The 14,949-nt window shown below is 38.7% G+C and overlaps 1 protein-coding gene across 1 annotated transcript in view; it reads right to left on the bottom strand.

Moving 5' to 3' along the window:
* The window catches only part of LOC135230415 (uncharacterized), a 66,096-nt gene extending 64,834 nt beyond the window's left edge, over window positions 1–1,262 (bottom strand). Inside the window, exon 1 of the mRNA XM_064279672.1 lies at window positions 5–1,262. The gene's annotated coding sequence lies outside the window, so the exon portion shown is untranslated. The remainder of the gene's footprint in view (window positions 1–4) is intronic.
* Between the last annotated feature and the right edge of the window lie 13,687 nt (window positions 1,263–14,949).

The raw sequence follows: 14,949 nt of genomic DNA, 5'->3' as shown, positions 1-14,949 counted from the left end.
TTACCTACAATGCCTGCAAGTAAACAACTGAAGACTATTGCTGTCAGGTGCCATCGAGTTAGTTCCAACTCACAGCGACCCTGTGTACAACAGAAGAAATACTGCCCAGTAACTGTGCCACCCTCACAATCCTTGCTATGTTTAAGCCCATTGTTGTAGCCACTGTGTCAACTGATCTTGTTGAGGGTCTTCTTTTTTGCTGACACTCTACTTTACCAAGCATGATGTCCTTCTCTAGGGACTGGTCCTTCCTGATAACATGCCAAAAGTATACAATCTCACCATCCTCGCTTCTAGAGAGCATTCTGGCTGCTACTTCTTTCAAGACATATTTGTCTGCTCTTCTGTCAGTTCATGGTATATTAAATATTCTTTGTCAACACCATACTTCAAAGGCATCAATTCTTTTTCAGCCTTCCTTATTCATTGTCCAATTTTCACAAGTATATGAGGCAACTGAAAATACCATGGCTTGGGTCAGGTGCACCTTAGTTCCCAAAGTGACATCTTTGTTTTTTAAAAATTTAAAGAGGTCTTTGCAGCAGATTTGCCTAATGCGATACATTGTTTGAAACTGAAGACTACCCTACCATATAAATGAGTTTAAAAATACAAATGGCATAGACAAAGGGCCATGGTTCCCAAACTCTGATCATTAAATAGTAATCTAAGAAACCATACTGGCTAATGTAACAGTGGATGTTATAATAGGTAAATTCCAAAACTGTGGCATAACACAATAGTTTATTTTTAATCCATGCATACAGAAAGACCAAAATCAGTGTTAATGATCAGTTTGAGGAGGGTGGAGACGACCCAGGCTGACAGATGCTCAGCTCTATTTGACCCCTCGTTTCCAGTGTTGCTCTGTCATACATACAACTGCCAGACAGAAGGTAGGGAAGAGAGAGGATTGATCAAGGGGGCTTCGTATTTGCAATGGATAAAGTGACACTCAACATTTCTGCTTAATTTCCTATAGAAGGATCTCAATCATATGGCCATCCCTAACAGCAAAAAAAAAAAAAATTTTTTTTTTTTTTTCCAGCAAAGGGACTAGTAAATATAAGTTAGTTGGCATCAGGGATAAAAAGAAACAAGCTTGGTAAAGAGCAATCTTTATCACAGAAGTTTTTTAAAAAATACAGATTCTAGAGGCGGAGCCAAGATGGCAGACTAGGCAGACGCTACCTCGGATCCCTCTTACAACAAAGACACGGAAAAACAAGTGAATCGATCACATACATAACAATCTACAAACCCTGAACAACAAACACAGATTTAGAGACGGAGAACGAACTAATACGGGGAAGCAGCGATTGTTTCCAGAGCCTGGAGCCAGCGTACCAGTCAGGTACGGCACAAGCACAGAGACCTGCTCCACCCCCCTGAACTAACCCCGGGAGGGGGACCAGCCGGTTCCACGGGCGGCGTGCGACGCAGCCGGTAGGAGAAGTCCCCGGGAGGCAGTGACTGGTCTTGGAGCAAAAAGAGCAGCATCCGAGCCGGGGAGCCGTCCCCCAGGGATTTGGACTGGACGCAGGTACACCATAAACACGGAGAGTTGCTCCACCCCCCTGAACTAACCCCGGGAAGGGGACCAGCCGGGTCGCGCGGGCGGCGTGGGACGCAGCCGGTAGGAGAAGTCCCCGGGAGGTAGCGACTGGTATTGGAGCGGGGAGAACAGCGTCCCAGCCGGGACACTCTGTCACGGCACAAGCACGGGGAGCTGCTCCACCCGTCTGAACTAACCCCGGGAGGAGGCCCAATTGGTTCTCGGGAGCAGCACGGCCACGCGGCTGGAGGGACGGGAAGTCCCCAGGAGGCAGCGACTGATTTTGGAGTCGAGAGTGCACCATCCCAGTAGGGGAGCCTTGACGCTGGGCGTGGGGCTGGAAGCGGAGGATCTGACCGTGACTCCAGCGGGCCAGACCGCCTGGGGGCAATCTCCACACAGCCAGCACACATAGGCGACGCACCCGTGGGAATCTCAGATATAATAGTCATTCCAAGCAAGACAAGCAACTCTGGCTATATTCTGAGGTGCTACTCTCCTATCTCTCTGTTCCCTCCCCCACCCTCCCCCACCCTCCCCAGGCGGCTTCATTAACATCTGAATAGCCTGAGCCAGAGGGAGAACTCTGATAGGGATCTCACTGCATTTTATTTTTAGCGGATTTTCTGGAAAAACTAGTTTCCCAGTGATGGCTCGGAGACAACAATCCATATCAAACCACTTAAAGAAGCAGACCGTGACAGCTTTTCCAACCCCCCAAACAAAAAAATCAAAACCTTTCCCAAATGAAGATACAATCTTGGAATTATCAGATACAGAATATAAAAAACTAATTTACAGAATGCTTAATGATATCACAAATGAAATTAGGATAACTGCAGAAAAAGCCAAGGAACACACTGATAAAACTGTTGAAGAACTCAAAAAGATTATTCAAGAACATACTGGAAAAATTAATAAGTTGCAAGAATCCACAGAGAGACAACATGTAGAAATCCAAAAGATTAACAATAAAATAACAGAATTAGACAACGCACTAGGAAGTCATAGGAGCAAATTCGAGCAATTAGAATGCAGAGTGGGACATCTGGAGGACCAGGGAATCAACACCAACATAGCTGAAAAAAATCAGATAAAAGAATTAAAAAAAATGAAGAAACCCTAAAAATTACGTGGGACTCTATCAAGAAGGATAACCTGCGGGTGATTGGAGTCCCAGAACAGGGAGGGGGGACAGAAAACACAGAGAAAATAGTTGAAGAACTCCTGACAGAAAACTTCCCTGACATCATGAAAGACGAAAGGATAGCTATCCCAGATGCTCATCGAACCCCATTTAAGATTGATACAAAAAGAAAAACACCAAGACATATTATCATCAAACTCACCAAAACCAAAGATAAACAGAAAATTTTAAAAGCAGCCAAGGAGAAAAGAAAGGTTTCCTTCAAGGGAGAATCAATAAGAATATGTTCTGACTACTCAGCAGAAACCATGCAGGCAAGAAGGGAATGGGACGACATATACAGAACACTGAAGGAGAAAAACTGCCAGCCAAGGATCATATATCCAGCAAAACTCTCTCTGAAATATGAAGGTGAAATTAAGATATTTACAGACAAACACAAGTTTAGAGAATTTGCAAAAACCAAACCAAAGCTACAAGAAATACTAAAGGATATTGTTTGGTCAGAGAACCAATGATATCAGATATCAGCACAACACGATATCAGCACAACACAAGGTCCGGATATCAACTCAAATAGGGAAATCACAAAAACAAACAAATTAAGATTAATTAAAAAAAAAAATACACATAACAGGGAATCATGGAAGTCAATAGGTAAAAGATCACAATAATCAAAAAGAGGGACTAAATACAGGAGGCATTGAACTGCCATATGGAGAGTGATACAAGGTGATATAGAACAATACAAGTTAGGTTTTTACTTAGAAAAATGGGGGTAAATAATAAGGTAACCACAAAAAGGTATAACAACTCTATAACTCAAGATAAAAACCAAGAAAAACGTAACGACTCAACTAACATAAAGTCAAGCACTATGAAAATGAGGATCTCACAATTTACTAAGAAAAACGCCTCAGCACAAAAAAGTATGTGGAAAAATGAAATTGTCAACAACACACATAAAAAAGGCATCAAAATGACAGCACTAAAAACTTATTTATCTATAATTACCCTGACTGTAAATGGACTAAATGCACCAATAAAGAGACAGAGAGTCACAGACTGGATAAAGAAACACGATCCATCTATATGCTGCCTACAAGAGACACACCTTAGACTTAGAGACACAAACAAACTAAAACTCAAAGGATGGAAAAAAGTATATCAAGCAAACACTAAGCAAAAAAGAAGAGGAGTAGCAATATTAATTTCTGACAAAATAGACTTTAGACTTAAATCCACCACAAAGGATAAAGAAGGACACTATATAATGATAAAAGGGACAATTGATCAGGAAGACATAACCATATTAAATATATACGCACCCAATGGCAGGGCTGCAAGATACATAAATCAAATTTTAACAGAATTGAAAAGCGAGATAGATACCTCCACAATTATAGTAGGAGACTTCAACACACCACTTTCGGAGAAGGACAGGACATCCAGTGAGAAGCTCAACAGAGACACGGAAGATCTAATTACAACAATCAACCAACTTGACCTCATTGACTTATACAGAACTCTCCACCCAACTGCTGCAAAATATACTTTTTTTTCTAGCGCACATGGAACAATCTCTAGAATAGACCACATATTAGGTCATAAAACAAACCTTTGCAGAGTCCAAAACATCGAAATATTACAAAGCATCTTCTCAGACCACAAGGCAATAAAACTAGAGATCAATAACAGAAAAACTAGGGAAAAGAAATCAAATACTTGGAAAATGAACAATACCCTCCTGAAAAAAGACTGGGTTATAGAAGACATCAAGGAGGGAATAAGGAAATTCTTAGAAAGCAACGAGAATGAAAATACTTCCTACCAAAACCTCTGGGACACAGCAAAAACAGTGCTCAGAGGCCAATTTATATCGATAAATGCACACATACAAAAAGAAGAAAGAACCAAAATCAGAGAACTGTCCCAACAACTTGAACAAATAGAATGTGAGCAACAAAAGAACCCATCAGGCACCAGAAGAAAACAAATAATAAAAATTAGAGCTGAACTAAATGAATTAGAGAACAGAAAAACAATCAAAAGAATTAACAAAGCCAAAAGCTGGTTCTTTGAAAAAATTAACAAAATTGATAAACCATTGGCTAGACTGACTAAAGAAATACAGGAAAGGAAACAAATAACCCGAATACGAAATGAGAAGGACCACATCACAACAGAACCAAATGAAATTAAAAGAATCATTTCAGATTATTATGAAAAATTGTACTCTAACAAATTTGAAAACCTAGAAGAAATGGATGAATTCCTGGAAAAACACTACCTACCTAAACTAACACATTCAGAAGTAGAACAACTAAATAGACCCATAACAAAAAAAGAGATTGAAACGGTAATCAAAAAACTCCCAACAAAAAAAAGCCCTGGCCCGGATGGCTTCACTGCACAGTTCTACCAAACTTTCAGAGAAGAGTTAACACCACTACTACTAAAGGTATTCCAAAGCATAGAAAATGACGGAATACTACCCAACTCATTCTATGAAGCCACCATCTCCCTGATACCAAAACCAGGTAAAGACATTACAAAAAAAGAAAATTATAGACCTATGTCCCTCATGAACATTGATGCAAAAATCCTCAACAAAATTCTAACCAATAGAATCCAACAACACATCAAAAAAATAATTCACCATGATCAAGTGGGATTTATACCAGGTATGCAAGGCTGGTTTAATATCAGAAAAACCATTAATGTAATCCATCACATAAATAAAACAAAAGACAAAAACCACATGATCTTATCAATTGATGCAGAAAAGGCATTTGACAAAGTCCAACACCCATTCATGATAAAAACTCTTACCAACATAGGAATTGAAGGAAAATTCCCAACATAATAAAGGGCATCTATGCAAAGCCAACAGCCAATATCACTCTAAATGGAGAGAACCTGAAAGCATTTCCCTTGAGAACGGGAACCAGACAAGGATGCCCTTTATCACCGCTCTTATTCAACATCGTGTTGGAAGTCTTAGCCAGGGCAATCAGGCTAGACAAAGAAATAAAAGGTATCCAGATTGGCAAGGAACAAGTAAAGTTATCACTATTTGCCGATGACATGATTATATACACAGAAAACCCTAAGGAATCCTCCAGAAAACTACTGAAACTAATAGAAGAGTTTGGCAGAGTCTCAGGTTATAAAATAAACATACAAAAATCACTTGGATTCCTCTACATCAACAAAAAGAACACCGAAGAGGAAATCACCAAATCAGTACCATTCACAGTAGCCCCCAAGAAGATAAGATACTTAGGAATAAATCTTACCAAGGATGTAAAAGACCTATACAAAGAAAACTACAAAGCTCTACTACAAGAAATTCAAAAGGACATACTTAAGTGGAAAAACATACCTTGCTCATGGATAGGAAGACTTAACATAGTAAAAATGTCTATTCTACCAAAAGCCATCTATACATTTAACGCACTTCCGATCCAAATTCCAATGTCATATTTTAAGGGGATAGAGAAACAAATCACCAATTTCATATGGAAGGGAAAGAAGCCCCAGATAAGCAAAGCACTACTGAAAAAGAAGAACAAAGTGGGAGGCCTCACCTTACCTGCCTTCAGAACCTATTATACAGCCACAGTAGTCAAAACAGCCTGGTATTGGTACAACAACAGACACATAGACCAATGGAACAGAATTGAGAACCCAGACATAGATCCATCCACGTATGAGCAGCTGATATTTGACAAAGGACCAGTGTCAATTAACTGGGGAAAAGATAGCCTTTTTAACAAATGGTGCTGGCATAACTGGATATCCATTTGCAAAAAATTGAAACAGGACCCATTCCTCACACCATGCACAAAAACTAACTCCAAGTGGATCAAAGACCTAAACATAAAGACTAAAACGATAAAGATCATGGAAGAAAAAATTGGGACAACCCTAGGAGCCCTAATACAAGGTATAAACAGAATACAAAACATTACCAAAAATGATGAAGAGAAACCCGATAACTGGGAGCTCCTAAAAATCAAACACCTATGCTCATCTAAAGACTTCACCAAAAGAGTAAAAAGACCACCTACAGATTGGGAAAGAATTTTCAGCTATGACATCTCCGATCAGCGCCTGATCTCTAAAATCTATATGATTCTGTCAAAACTCAACCACAAAAAGACAAACAACCCAATCAAGAAGTGGGCAAAGGATATGAACACACATTTCACTAAAGAAGATATTCAGGCAGCCAACAGATACATGAGAAAATGCTCTCGATCATTAGCCATTAGAGAAATGCAAATTAAAACTACGATGAGATTCCAACTCACACCAGCGAGGCTGGCATTAATTCAAAAAACACAAAATAATAAATGTTGGAGAGGCTGCAGAGAGATTGGAACTCTTATACACTGCAGGTGGGAATGTAAAATGGTACAACCACTTTGGAAATCTATCTGGCTTTATCTTAAACAGTTAGAAATAGAAGTACCATACAACCCAGAAATCCCACTCCTAGGAATATACCCTAGAGATACAAGAGCCTTCATACAAACAGATATATGCACACCCATGTTTACTGCAGCTCTGTTTACAATAGCAAAAAGTTGGAAGCAACTAAGGTGTCCATCAACGGATGAATGGGTAAATAAATTGTGGTATATTCACACAATGGAATACTACGCATCGATAAAGAACAGTGACGAATCTCTGAAACATTTCATAACATGGAGGAACCTGGAAGGCATTATGCTGAGCGAAATTAGTCAGAGGCAAAAGGACAAATATTGTATAAGACCACTATTATAAGATCTTGAGAAATAGTAAACCTGAGAAGAACACATACTTTTGTGGTTACCAGGGGGGGAGGGAGGGAGGGTGGGAGAGGGTTTTTTATTGATTAATCAGTAGATAAGAACTGCTTTAGGTGAAGGGAAAGACAACACTCAATACATGGAAGGTCAGCTCAATTGGACTGGACCAAAAGCAAAGAAGTTTCCGGGATAAAATGAATGCTTCAAAGGTCAGGGGAGCAAGGGCGGGGGTCTGGGGAACATGGTTTGCAGGGACTTCTAAATCAATTGGCAAAATAATTCTATTATGAAATCATTCTGCATCCCACTTTGAAATGTGGCGTCTGGGGTCCTAATGCTAACAAGCGGCCATCTAAGATGCAGCAATTGGTCTCAACCCACCTGGAGCAAAGGAAAATGAAGAACACCAAGGCCACACGACAACTAAGAGCCCAAGAGACAGAAAGGGCCACATGAACCAGAGACCTACCTCATCCTGAGACCAGAAGAACTAGTTGGTGCCCGGCCACAATCGATGACTGCCCTGACAGGGAGCACAGCAGAGGACCCCTGAGGGAGCAGGAGATCAGTGGGATGCAGACCCCAAATTCTCATAAAAAGACCAAACTTAATGGTCTGACTGAGACTGGAGGAATCCCGGCGGCCATGCTCCCCAGACCTTCTGTTGACACAGGACAGGAACCATCCCCAAAGACAACTCATCAGAAATGAAAGGGACTGGTCAGCGGGTGGGAGAGAGACGCTGATGAAGAGTGAGCTAATTATATCAGGTGGACACTTGAGATTGTGTTGGCAACTCTTGTCTGGAGGGGGGATGGGAGGATAGAGAGAGAGGGAAGCAGGCAAAATTGTCAAGAAAGGAGAAACTGAAAGGGCTGACTCAAGAGGGGGAGAGTAAGTGGGAGTAGGGAGTGAGATGTATGTAAAGTTATATGTGACAGACTGATTGGATTTGTAAACATTCACTTGAAGCTTAATAAAAGTTATTAAAAAAAAAAAATACAGATTCTAGGGTGTCATCCCAGGTGATTCTCATTCAGTAGGTCTACCAGGACCCAAAGAACCTGCATTTAATCTCACCAAGTGACTCTGATATATGTGCAAGTTAGGAAACACTGGCTTAGGTAGTAAAGAGCATAAGGCAAATGGGAAAAACAAAACAAAAAATTTTCATGTTAAAGTTTAAAACAATGTACTGGATAAAAGGAAAACTAAACGATAACGAAAAATTGAGCTAATTCTTCCCTACTTTGGCCGGTAATAGCAGCCTCTTGTAGCTTTCTTCCTACCTCTTGTAGCTTAATTTCAGGTTTCCTTTCCTCTATTCATCCTATAGCCTCCATTATACTTTCATTGACCATAAGCTCTGCTCATTTCTTGAGTGACCTCATTCACATTAATTATCACCTAAAACACTTTTCTCTGAACCCAGCCTCACATTTAACCGCCTAGGATTCCCAAGGTGGTGCAGAAGGTTAAAACACTCGACTACTAACCAAAAGGTTGATGGTTTGAACTCACCCAGATGTGCTTTGGATGACAGGCCTGATGATCGATTGGCTTATGAAAGATGACAGCCTTGAAAACCCAGTTCTACTTTGCACACATGGAGTCGCCATGAGTCGGAATGAACTTGATGGCAACTAACAACAACTATAACACTTCTCCAATGTAGATGTCCTGCTAGTACCCCAACATATCCAAATATGAATTCACCTTCCTGCCAAACCAGTTCCCTCTGTTTGTTCCCTAACCACCTAGGCCCCCTAGTCAAAACCACAGTAATCATGGAGGTACTGTCCTGCTCCTTCAGCCTCTACAATCCAGTTACCAAGTACTATCCATTTTTCACTTCCTAAAAATCTACAGATCTATCCCCACTTAAAAAACAAAAAACCAACATTGTCATCGAGTTAATTCCGACTCAGCAACCCTATAGGACAGAGTAGAACTTCCCCACAGAGTTTCCAAGGAGTGGCTGGTGGATTTGAACTGCCAACCTTTTGGTTAGGAGCCATGGCTCACTGTAGCTCTTAGTTACTGTGCCACCAGAGCTCCACTTCCAGTGTCTTATTTCAGGCTTTCTTTTCTTTTCAAATGATAGAACTACCAGTTCCCCAACCTCCAGCTTCATTTTCAGCATCAATCTATATATTCTACACTAGCTCTCCTTCCTCACGATTTGTTCAAGATTCACATCTGACACTGATTTCCTGCTTCAGATCTTTCAGTGGCTCACTACTACTTTCAGAATAAAGTTCTAACTCCTTAGAACTTAGCTCACAGGATCTTCGTGATACGGCCCCTGCGTATCTCCGAGAGGGTCCTCTGTTGACACGCCAGGTCCTCTGTGTTAGAGCCATTCTTACCTCAGACATTTCTCCAAACATATTCTTGTATCCTTTGGACCCTGGAATAGCACTCAATGTACAATAAATGAATCAATCAAATGAATGCATGAATAAAGTCGTGCTGAATTTGGAATGACAGGCTGGTAGCTAATTGGAATTACTGAATAAGCAAATGTCACAGAGATTAGAACTTAGGGGAAAATTCAAAACCTGAATCACAAATTTGAGCATCACTAATAAAAAAGCAATATTTAGAAGTCTTGAGAATGGACAAATTCTGACAATATATGACCTTGGCTAAAGCCAGGGGATTTTTCCTTCTAGTTATATGGCTTTATCATGGACCCAAGGTGGGAACTTCTTATCCATGTATAAGAAGCTACCAGTCAACAAACTAGAGATAGAAAGGAACTTCCTGAAACTGATAAAGGTCATCTGTGAAAAACTCACAGCTACCATCATACTTAAAATAAAAGACTAAATGCTTTCCCCAGAAGATCAGCAACAAGATAAGGATGTCCACTCTCACCACTTCTATTCAACACTGTCCTGGAGATTCTGCTCAGGTCAATTCATCAAGAGGAAGAAATAAAGGGCTAGACTGGAGAGAAGTAAAACTCCCTCTATTCACAGATGACATGATCTCATATACAGAAAATGCTCAGGAATCCACTCAAAACTATTAGTACTAATAAACAAGTTCAACAAAGTTGCAGGGCACAAGAGCAATATACAAAAGACAACTGTATTTCTATATACAATAAACAATCCGAAAATAAAATTAAGAAATTTGTACTCTGAAACTACATCATTGAAAGAAATTAAAAAAAAAAAACTAAATAAATAGAAAGATATCCCACGTTCATGGGCTGAAAGACAATATTGCTAAGATGGCAGTATTCCTCAAACTGATCTACAGATTGAATACAATTCCCATCAAAGTCCAACAGCCTTTTTAGCAGAAATTAACAAGTTGATCTCAAAATTTATGTGGAAATGCAAGTAACCCAGAAAAGCCAAAATAATCTTGAAAAAGAAGAATAAAGCTGGGAGACTCACACTTTTCAATTTCAAACTTACTACAAAGCTACAAGTAATTAACACAGTATGGTACTGATATAGCCCAGTGGAACAGAATTGAGAGTCCAGAACTAAATCCTCACATTTACAGTCAGTTGATTTTTGACAAAGATACCAAGACAATTTAATGGGAAAAGAATAGTCCAGACACACAAAAAAATGAAGCTAAACTCCTACCTCATAGCATATGCAAAACTTAGTCAAAATGGATCACAGACCAAAATGTAAGAGCTGTAACTATACAACTCTTTGTACTAGTTTCCTAGGACTGCCATTAACAAATTACAACTTGGTAGCTTACAACAAAAACTTATTTTCTCACAGCTGAGGCCAGAAGTCTAAAATCAAGGTGTCCACAGAGCTGCCCTTCCTCCAAAGGTTTTAGGGGAGACTTCTTTCTTGCCTCTTCCAGCATCTCAGGCTCCAGCTGTTCCTTGGCTTGAGGGTACATGATTTCAGTCTCTGCCTCCATCTTCACATTGCCTTCTTCCATGTGTTTCTAGGTCTCTCAGTCTTCTCCTTTTCTATCTCTTACAAGGACATTCCACTGGATTTGGAGCCCACGCTAATCAGGGTGATCTCATCCCGAGATCATTACCTTAATTACATCTACAAAGATCCTCTGTCCAGGTAAGATCACATTTACAGGATCCTCGGGTAAGGACTTGGACATGTCTTTTTCAGGACCAGTGTTCAACCCACTACACTCTTCATGACTTTGAATTAGGCAAATATTTCTTAGATATGACAACAAATGAACAAGTAACCAAAGAAAAAATAAATTGGGCTTAATCAAAATTAAATACTTTTATGCTTCAATGGACACCATCACAAAAGTGAAAAGACAGGTTACAGACCGGTAGAAAAATCTGATAAATGTTATATCTGATAATGGACTTGTATCTACAATATATAAAGAACTCCTACAACTCAATAATAAAAAGACGAATAACCCAATTAAAAAATGAAAAAAGGATCTTAATAGATATATCTCCAAAGATAAGAAGACAATCACAAAGAACATATGTTATTTAATCCCATTTATACAAAATATCCAGAAGAGGCTAATCTACAGAGACAAAAACAGTTCAGTGATCATCTACAGCTGGAGAGGATACGGATTTAGGGAGTGACAGCTTAGAGGCGAGGGGTTTCTTTTTGGTATTATAAAAATGGTCTAAAATTGATCATAATGAGTTGTTCCATTCTGTGAACTGAACCGTAAAATTTAAATTGGTAAACTGTATGGTAGGTGAATATATCTCAATAAAGCTGTCTAAAAATGAGATAGTGATCCAGCTTTTGAATCCAGAAACTGATGCAAAAGAAAAGGCTACCTCTTCAAAGTAATTTCTGCTCGCTACTATAAGACATAAAGTCAATCTCTCTCTTTTTTTATACCTTAGATAACAGGGAATAAAGTTAAATGTAGTGCTCAATTGTAATAACTCTCATTCTAAGCTTTAGAACAAATATTTCTTACATGATTTTACTTCTTAAGTGTTTTAATTATCCTATGCTGCATGTTTTAATGTTATCTGTGGCCTTAAATCCTTACAAGTACAAAAGATTGACCTTTAAGTTGATAATAAACTAATAAATTAAGTGGCCTTTTCCCTAAAGCTGTGAAGTAATAACTGCATCCAGACTATTTCCAATGCCAATCAGCAAATACAGAGAAGAATGTTAGTAATTATAGTTATCATATAAAAAAGAATGGGGAATGGTGGAAATAAAACCTAAAGTATTTGACAGTTGTAATCATTTTAACTTTATATTTGCACACGACATACTAGTAACTGTTTAAAACATTACTAAGTAACTGGAGATTTCATTAACTTTTGTTTTGAATCAGAAGTATTACCGTGTGACTGATTTGATTTCATGTGGCTGTCTACCGGGAATATTACCCAAAACAAAAAGACTTAATCCTAAACTACTCTCTCCAGACACACAGCATTTTTCCAGGGTCACTTCACCCCAGAGTACATTCACTAAATACCAATTTTATGTTAGACTAGAATAATAAAAATCAAATAACAAGATAAAAGGCTAAAAAACCTAACACAACCCAAATCTGAACACCTGGATTATCTGATTCTTTTTTACTGCCATAATCAATGTTTGACTTCATTTTCATAAAGTTTAATTTATCCTACTGGGACTAAATAATGACGACAACAACAAAAATATATGATTAAAAAAAAACCTGACTCATAGCAACCCTATAGGACAGAGCAGAATTGCACTATAGAGTTTCCAAGGAGCACCTGGCGGATTCGAACTGCCAGCCCTTTGGTTAGCAGCCACAGCACTTAACTACTACGCCACCAGGGTTTCCAAAATATATGATGGTCACTCTCAATTGTACTTACAAGTGAGCCATTAATACGGCTATGTGGGACCTTTAAAGATATATTCACTTCCATTCAAACTTCTGCTTAGTACTTAATGTCCTCAGTTTATACTCAAACATATTACATACAGTCTGAATTATAGCAATAGCCACCCAACTGGCCTTGGGTGTTTATCTGTCTTTTGTAATCTACTCTTCTAAAACCTGTAATAGAGTGGTAATTTAACTTTCAGGGATCATAGGCCCCTCTGAGAATCTAATGAAAGTTAGATTAGGAACACGGTGAAGATTAACTTTTGGGAGAATGAAAGTGCTTTTGAGAACATGAATTTAAATTATGGACCAAGTATGCATTTTTGGAGGTTTTGTTAATTGATCTAATAAGACTTTTCGGGGCTCCTCTGAATTTTTCTAATTACCAACAATTAGTGAATGTGTTTTATAATGCACCAAATCTGACAATTTTACGAATAGTAAATGCCAAACTCTCCTGCTAGAGAATGTTTAAGACCTAGCTGGGTTCTTAGCCTTCCTGACTCTGAACATCATTTAACCTCTCTGCATCTCAATTTTACCATTTGTAAAATCTAAACTTGAACTTACCTGACCTGCTCATCTCCCAGAATCAAGTAAGATGAAATGAAAGGCTGTGGGAACTCTGAAGGGCTGTACAAATTTAATGTTATTATTACAGCAACTACATTTCCATAGCTGGCAAGAGGGTAATAACCATTTATTCTGAAACATAGGAATAAAAAATGTAAGGAATTGAGCAACAAAATAAAATTCATGTTGAATTCTGATATTTAAAAAAAATATATATAAGATTTCTCCTGCTTCTTATAAAATATTCAAATATTAAAGAAATGTAGAAATGTACAGTACTGACAAAAGTCAGTTGGATTCCTCTACACTAAGAGAACTTCAGAGAGGAAATCACCAAATCAATACCTTTTACAGTAGCCCCCAAGAAGTTAAAATACATAGGAATAAATCTAACCAGAGACATAAAGGACCTATATAAAGAAAACTGCAAGACTCTACTGCAAAGACCAAGAGACCTACATAAGCAGAAAAACATAACTTGCTCGTGGATAGGAAGACTCAACATTGTAAAAATGTCAGTTCTACCCAAAGCGGTCTACAGATACAATGCAATCCTGATCCAAATTCCAACAACGTGTTTTAACAAGATGGAGAAACAAATCACCAGCTTCATATGGAAAATGAAGAGGCCCCAGATAAGTAAAGCATTACTGAAAAAGAAGAACAAAGTGGGAGGCCTCACACTACCTGATTTTAGAATATATCATACCACCGTGGTAATCAAAACAGCCTGGTACTGATACAATGACGAATTGACCAATGGAACAGAATTGAGAACCCAGATGTAAATCCTTCTGCCTATGAGCATCTCATATTGGACAAAGGTCTGAAGTCATTATATAGGGAAAATACAGGCTCTTTAACTTATGGTGCTGGCATAACTGCATATCCATCTGCAAAAAAAATGAAGCAAGACCCATACCTCACACCATGTACAAAAACTAACTCAAAATGGATCAAAGAACTAAATATAAAATCTGAAATGATAAAGATCATGGAAGAAAAAATAGGGACAATGCTAGGAGCCCTAATACATGTCATAAACAGAATACAAA

Source organism: Loxodonta africana, chromosome 2, assembly GCF_030014295.1.
Source record: "Loxodonta africana isolate mLoxAfr1 chromosome 2, mLoxAfr1.hap2, whole genome shotgun sequence".
Taxonomy (NCBI): Eukaryota; Metazoa; Chordata; class Mammalia; order Proboscidea; family Elephantidae; genus Loxodonta; species Loxodonta africana.
This window is presented reverse-complemented; position numbering and strand designations above follow the sequence as displayed.